The sequence below is a fragment of the Ostrea edulis genome, chromosome 8 (genome assembly GCF_947568905.1).
Source record: "Ostrea edulis chromosome 8, xbOstEdul1.1, whole genome shotgun sequence".
Taxonomy (NCBI): Eukaryota; Metazoa; Mollusca; class Bivalvia; order Ostreida; family Ostreidae; genus Ostrea; species Ostrea edulis.
The window spans coordinates 62,420,950-62,428,824 of NC_079171.1; the positions used below are offsets into that span (position 1 = coordinate 62,420,950).

The 7,875-nt window shown below is 32.9% G+C and overlaps 1 long non-coding RNA gene across 1 annotated transcript; it reads left to right on the plus strand.

The window, feature by feature from the left end:
- The first annotated feature begins 5,763 nt into the window (after positions 1-5,763).
- LOC130049241 (uncharacterized) lies at positions 5,764-7,072 on the plus strand. Its single transcript, XR_008797731.1, has 2 exons — positions 5,764-5,918; positions 6,408-7,072. It is a non-coding gene; the product is annotated as an uncharacterized LOC130049241 (long non-coding RNA).
- The last annotated feature ends 803 nt before the right edge of the window (positions 7,073-7,875 follow it).

Below are 7,875 nucleotides of genomic sequence, written 5' to 3' on the forward strand. Positions count from 1 at the left end.
TTAATATAGACTATTATTCATTTTGTTTACTATAGACTACTATTGATTCTGTTTACTATAGACTACTATTGATTCTGTTTAATAAAGACTACTATTGATTCTGTTTACTAAATACTACACCTGATTTTCTTTACTGTCGATTACTATATAATTCCATTAATTATATGTACTATAGACAATTATTGATTCTCTTTAATATAAACTACTATTGATTGTGTTTACTAAAGACTACTATTGATTCTGTTTACTATAGACTACTATTGCTTCTGTTTACTAAAGACTACTATTGATTCTGTTTACTAAAGACTACAACTGATTTTCTTTACTGTCGATTACTATAGACTTCCATTGATTATATGTACTATAGACAACTATTGATTCTTATTATTATAGACTACGATTGATTTTGTTTACTATAGACTACTAATGATTTTCTTTAATATAGACTATTATTGATTCTGTTTAATATATACTGTCATTGATTCTGTTTACTAAAGACTAAAATTGATTTTATTTACTGTTGACTAGTTTTGATTCTAATTACTAAATACTACTATTAATTCATTTAACAAAAAGACTACTATTGATTATGTTTAATATAGACTACTATTGATTCTGTTTAATATAGATTATTATTGATTCTGTTTACTATAGACTACTATTGATTCTGTTTATTATATACTATCATTGCTTCTGTTCGCTATAGACTACTATTGATTCATTTTACAAAAGACTACTATTGTTTCTGTTTACTATAGACTACTATTGATTCTGTTTACTAAAGACTACTATTGATTATGTTTAATATAGACTACTATTGATTCTGTTTAATATAGACTACTATTGATTCTGTTTAATATAGACTACTATTGATTATGTTTAAAATAGACTACTATTGATTCTGGTTACGAAATATTACTATTGATTCTGTTTACTATAGACTACTATTAATTCATTTTACAAAAGACTAATTTTGATAATGTTAACTATAGACTACTATTGATTCTGTTTACTATAGACTACTATTGATTCTCTTTAATATAGACTACTATTGATTCTGTTTAATATAGACTACTATTGATTCTGTTTAATATAGACTACTATTGATTGTGGTTACGAAATATTGCTATTGATTCTGTTTACTATAGACTACTATTAATTCTCTTTACTAAAGAATACTTTTGATTCTGTTTAATATAGACTACTATTAATTCTGTTTACTAAAAACTGCTATTAATTTTGTTTAATATAGACTACTATCGATTATGTTTACAATAGACTGCTATTGATTCTGCTTACTATAGACTACTATTGATTCTGTTTACAATAGAATACTATTCATTTTGTTTACTATGGACTACTATTGATTCTGTTTAATATAGACAGCTATTAATTGTGTTTAATAGAGACTACGATTGATTTTGTTTACTATAGACTGCTAATGATTATGTTTAATATAGAGTAATATTGATTCTGTTTACTAAAGACTACTATTGATTCTGTTTCCTATAGACTACTATTAATTCTTGTTACTAAAGATTACTATTGATTCTGTTTAATATAAACTACTATTGATTCTGTTTACTAAAGACTACTATTAATTCTGTTTACTATAGACTAATATTGATTCTGTTTACTATAGACTACGATTGATTCTGTTTACTAAAGACTTTTTATGATTTTGTTTAAGGCATACTATCATTGATTATGTTTACTAAAGACTACAATTGATTATTTTTATTGTCGACTACTTTTGATTCTTTTTACTCTATATTATTATCAATTCTGTTTACTTTAAACTAACATTGATCCTGTTTAATATACACCACCAATGATTCTGTGTACTAAAGACTACTATTGATTGTGTTTACTATATACTATTATTGATTCTGTTTACTATACACTACAATTGATTTTGTTTACTAAAACCTACAATTAATTCTGTTTACTATGGACTTGTATTGATTGTGTTTACTACAAACTACATTATATTTTTTTTTACAATAGACTACAATTGATTCTGTTTACAATAGAGTACTAATGATTTGTTTTATATAGACTATAATTGATTATGATTACTATTGACTACTATATCGTTATTTTGCTGTAGACTACTACTGATTATGTTTTCTATAAATATTTTTTATTATGTTCAGTAAAGCATGCAATCAATTATATTTACTATAGACTACTATTGCTTCTGTTTATTATGGACTCCTATTGACTATGTTTACTGTAGACTACTATTAATTATATATACCTTAAATGACATTTAATTCTGAACACTCGAGATAGCATTGGTTTAGTCAGTTTATATTTACAATAGACTACTATTGCTTTTGTTTATTATGGACTACTATTGACTATGTTTACTGTAGACTACTATTAATTATATATACCTTAAATGACATTTAATTCTGAACACTCGAGATAGCATTGGTTTAGGCAGATTCTGTTTTGTATTAATTTGGACTGGTTTTGTTCACTAATTAGTAGGATTGCTTTTGATTACCTAGCGGATCAGGCAGAGTTTGTCCTGTGCTATACGATAAATACCTAACCTGATGCAGGTTGTCATCTCCAAAACGGATTAAGTGAAGCATATGTTTCACCATTTTCGGTTTTATTTCATAACATATCAAGCATGCTTCGTTCCTCACAATCCAATGCAAAACTACAAAACTACACTGTGCAACCTGTAAAGACGTAAGCTTTAAAAACCCAAACAACCTTAGAGATGTATCTACACACACAATAGCACGAAATGGACGGGTCGAGTTTGGATCTATTCATCATATGCAACGGTTTAGTCTTGCAAAAAAGCAACATTAGAAAACTATATGAAAAGAAAATAATGCGGTATGTCTTATGAAAACTTTTGATCTATTATTTATACTCAGAAATGCAAACAGAATACCAAGTAAAACAGTGGTAACTCTTAACACAGCGTGTAATACATTGCTACAGTCAAAACCCCAATACACAATGGACAGTTGTCGGGTGTTATCGAGAGATCGAATCAGACAGGGCGGATGTAGCACAATTATATGAATAATACACATTGGCTGCACTGTATATACTTTATGGCGGTCAACAAGGGATGCCTACTCACACCATCACCTGATTTTACCTGTCATATCATCAACAGGTTTGTGCTTTCCTACTTTCAATTTCGTATTCATTAGATAAACATTATCTTCGCCTTTCATAATCTAAATGATTGATCACATTTGTGGTAATCACTTTTGCAGAAGTTACAGCTGGAATTCAGTGTAACAACACTGCAGAAAATCCGTATTTTTAAATATTTTTTTCTTGCTTTCAGGTATCTGTTTCAAGGAAATTGGGTACCCGACTAAATTTGAATAAAACTTATGATATCGGATATATTATATGCGAAAAGCATTATGAATAGTTCTATGGTCGAGAGGCACAATTCAACACAGAGCCAAACAATTATATTCACACACTGAAAACTCCAAGGCACATTAACTGCCTCAATGGTTTCTTTAATAACCTATGTATCATACAAATAGTGAGATTGTCTGGGAGCTAACAGTGTAGCATGTATATTTCTGACTCGTATTTTCTATAATAATAATTATAAATTATTTTATTTAGACAGGATAGCACAATTAGTACGAATGACTAGTTTGCATTGTGGTCCTGTATAAAACATATTCACAGACAGCTAAATGAAAGAATAGAAACATAGATAACATAATATAAAATATACTACTCAAAATTTGATAAGGATCATAGATATTTTTCTGTTTAAAAAATTAATAATTGCATAACTGGCAATATTGTGTCCAAGTGAAATCAAAAACGTCTTCAACAAATTTGCACGTGCATATCATGCCATGGGAAATGCGTTTCTCATCACAGTTTATGCTTTTGCTACCATTGCACGATTTTCACTCAGGCATCGGCGTCTGATTCTTTCTAAAATTTCAAACTCACTTGAGTGTTTACACTACGTTTATCAACACAGTGCCCCCTCAACGTGTAATGCGTCGACTGACGACAGAACAACTGGACAGATGTATTGGAATGCTTGACGCTGGCTATTCATGACGTTGCAAATGCACTAAACGTCAACCAGAGCGTTGTAAACAGTCCCTGGAACCGACAGCAAACTTTTGGTACAGCAACACACCGACATGGGGGTGGTCGTCAGAGGTCGACAACCCAACGCCAAGACCATTTTGTGGCTCTTCAGGCACGACGCCATCCCTTCTGGAGAGCAACCATCCTACGTAACGACCCCCTGAACGCCTCGGGGGTGAATGTGTCCACTCAGACGATACGGAATCGGTTTTACAATGCAGGTCTCAACTCGAGAAGGGTATATGTTCGAGTCCCTCTGACTGTTCGACACCGGCGGGAGCGATTGGACTGGGCTGAAGATCATGTCACTTGGACTCAGAACGATTGGGTTCAAGTTCTGTTCACCGATGAGTCCAGGTATTGTTTAGACTTTACAGACAGGAGGCACCGAGTGTGGCGACGACAACGTGAATGTTTCCATGATGCCAACATCAGTGAACATGACCGTTATGGTGGTGGTTCCATCATGGTCTAGGGTGGAATCAGCAGGAATGGAAGAACAGATCTTCATGTCCTGGAGAGAGGAACAATGACGGGGGTTGCGGTACCGGGATGAGATCCTCGATGTTTACGTCAGACCCTACGCTGGCGCTGTTGGCCCTGAGTTCATCCTGATGGATGATAACACCCGTCCTCATCGCGCCAGGGTGGTGGAGGACTACCTTCAGCAGGAGACAATTGTCCGTATGGACTGGCCAGCGCGCTCGCCAAACTTCAACCCGATTGAGCATGTATGGAACATGCTGCAGGTTACCCTTTCACGCCGTAGAACACAACCCACGACTTTGTCAGAGCTCGGAAACGCCCTCGTGGAAGAGTGGAACAACCTTCCCATTGGAAACATACGGGTGCTTATTGACAACATGGCTCGACGTTGTCAAGCCGTCATTGATACAAGGGGAGGCCATATCTGGTATTGACACATCATCGACTAAGTGTAATGATGGACTATCCCCAAAAACTGTGTAATTCTTTCTCTGGTTTGCTGTTAACTTTTTGTAATGAAATGCCTTTTGGTGTTGTTATCAGATTTCAAGCATTCTGTATTGATAAAAGTTCATGTCGTTCATGAATTGTCATTCATAACCTGAGTAAACACGTTTCTGAGTCAAAGAACATGACCCACGAACCATGAAAAATGGCCTAGCCTGGGATATTGATAATTTCCGTATATAATAATCTTCGAGATATAGGCTTTCTAGAAATGTTTTTCTTTTTTTCATATATTCTATACTTTTTTGTTACTATGACGTTGAATATTGTGGTATTTAATGTTAAAAAATTAACATTTCGGGATACACGTCACAACAATAAACCTCCAATGACCATGTACAATGTACATGAACCTATAAATATCTGAATATATCAAGTTATATGCACTCAAATAGCTAGATTGGCTTATTCAATGATCATAATAAGCATTTTTGACCGGGAAATAGAAATAAGAAATATTTTGGAAATGATGTTCAAAGCCGTGATTGTTCAACTTTACTTTTAAATTATTTTTACTTGAATTTTAAAATACTGAAATAAGAAGAAGAATAAATATAGTATGTAGTTTATTTACATGGTGAAAGAAGTGAATCACTGGAACAATTCTGTTTCATATCATATTCCATAGTTTTTGGGTTGTTTTTTTTTTTTTGGTTTAGTATTAAAACGACCGAGTATCGATATCAATGGTAACGAAATAAGTTGACACCGCGTCTCGTCAAAACATGTTCAATTCGAATTTACTCGGAATTACACGTTCAACGAGCATTTGCTGTGAAACCCGATTAAAGGAAAATTACTGTAGACACCTAATAGTAAGTATCAAATTATCTTTTTTGTTACATTGGCCTATTTTCATAATGTTCCCAAAATAGAAGTATCATGTAGATCTCTACAGGAAATAACATTTACAAATCATGTTTGTTGTTTCTTATTTGCCAGTTAAGTATCATAATGATAATACTAGTAGTTTATAATAAGTAATTATTCTGCTAAAATCAAATACCCTTTTTATTGTCAACAAATACATCACTGGTAGAAAGGTTATAAAGCTTTTATCTAGCACAAGTTTCTATATTCTATAGGTTTACATATGTCAGCAAGTCCTCAAAAGCAGCTTTAGGGGTTCCCAGGAGATTCTGATGCTCACTGTTAGACTTTCACTGTTGTCAAAATCCAACCTTATTTTCTCTTTTCTCAAAACTTCAGCTCTCAAAAACTTGATTGAGTAATTGTGTCACTCCTGTTTTGTTGAACATGGTGTTATCAGCAATAGGTTCAAGTTCTTCTATGTCTTGTTGTAGGTGATTTGTACAGAAGCGAGCCCCGGCAGGAATGATGGCCTCTTTTGAAATGAAGATTTCATGCCTTACTCCTACTGGGACTACAACTAACTTTGGACCTGGTCACTCGCAGATACAGCATGAAGTGTGCCCTATTGATGTACATGGGAATGGGAATGATACAGAAGGGGGACTAATTGGAAGAACTGCTGCTGCTGGTGGTGGTGCTGGACTGTCTTGAATCTGTGGCCTAACCGACTTGATATTCTTCTGTTTAATATGGGAGCAACACACACACTCTGGCATCTATTGCACAGAAAATCATGATCAGATGGTGCCCTCCCTATCAGAGTGGTGATCACTATCCTATATTTCTTTGAAATCCTGGATCTGTGTTTTGGTTTTACTCTCCATGGACAGTTGAAACAGAGAAAGAATTTGGGATCACTCCTTGGCATATCTGAAATATTTATGTCATATACATGTAATTGAAATTATACAATTTGGGTTGGATAAAAATCTTATCTTTATGTTAAAACCCATTAACCTAGGTTATTTTTCCTAAAATCTAATTATAAATCAATTAACTTGTTAATTAATGCTTGGTGAATCAATTAATAAATTGTATCCAAAAACTTGGAATTATTTTTTTTTCCACTAATAAACTGAAAATGTGTATCTTCAAATGTTTTGTTGATTAATGTCAGTGTGAAATATAGAGGGGGTATGGGGTTTACGACAATGTATATTACATGGTTAATTTATTTCTATTATGTAGTCCATGTATATTTCTGTGGAAACGAGAAAGTTATTTATATTCGGTCTTTCCTATCCCGGGGTAGGAAAGACCGAATATAAATAACCCCCTCGTTTCCACGAAAATCCATGAGAGCCTGAAATCTCCCAACCTGGGTCTGTTTAATGGACCCTTCCAAAGTCCTTTTTTAAGGAAAAAGTAAACCATTTTCCTAATCCAAAAAGAAAACTGGTGCAAAAACCATGTACATCTCTATACATGAAATAATATAAATAATAGAAAAATTATCAGTAGTATTGTAATACATTTTCGGGGGGTGGGGGGTTTGCTGTTTCACCTTCATAGATGGGTTTTTTTCTTAACATTTAAAACATATCTTTTCAATATCAATTTTGTCTATAGCACAAAATAAAAATTCTAAAATCAATTAAAGCGTTTGATATACGTGTGTGTATATAAAACAAAACGAAAAAAAAAAATAGGATCCACCACTAGTAAGCTATGTTTTCCATTTAGAGTTATTGCCCTTCAATCGAAAAAAAAGTAAATATAATTAAGTGAATACTCTACATTTCAACACAAGTTATGTCAAATATTATTTAACAAGATATACTTTGATATGTATTTAAATTGACCTACTTCATTAAAAACAAACTCTGTGTGTTTTTGTAGGTTTCTTTCCACGTATATACAAGGGACTTATGAATTTACGAACTTAAATAGTTGAAATCG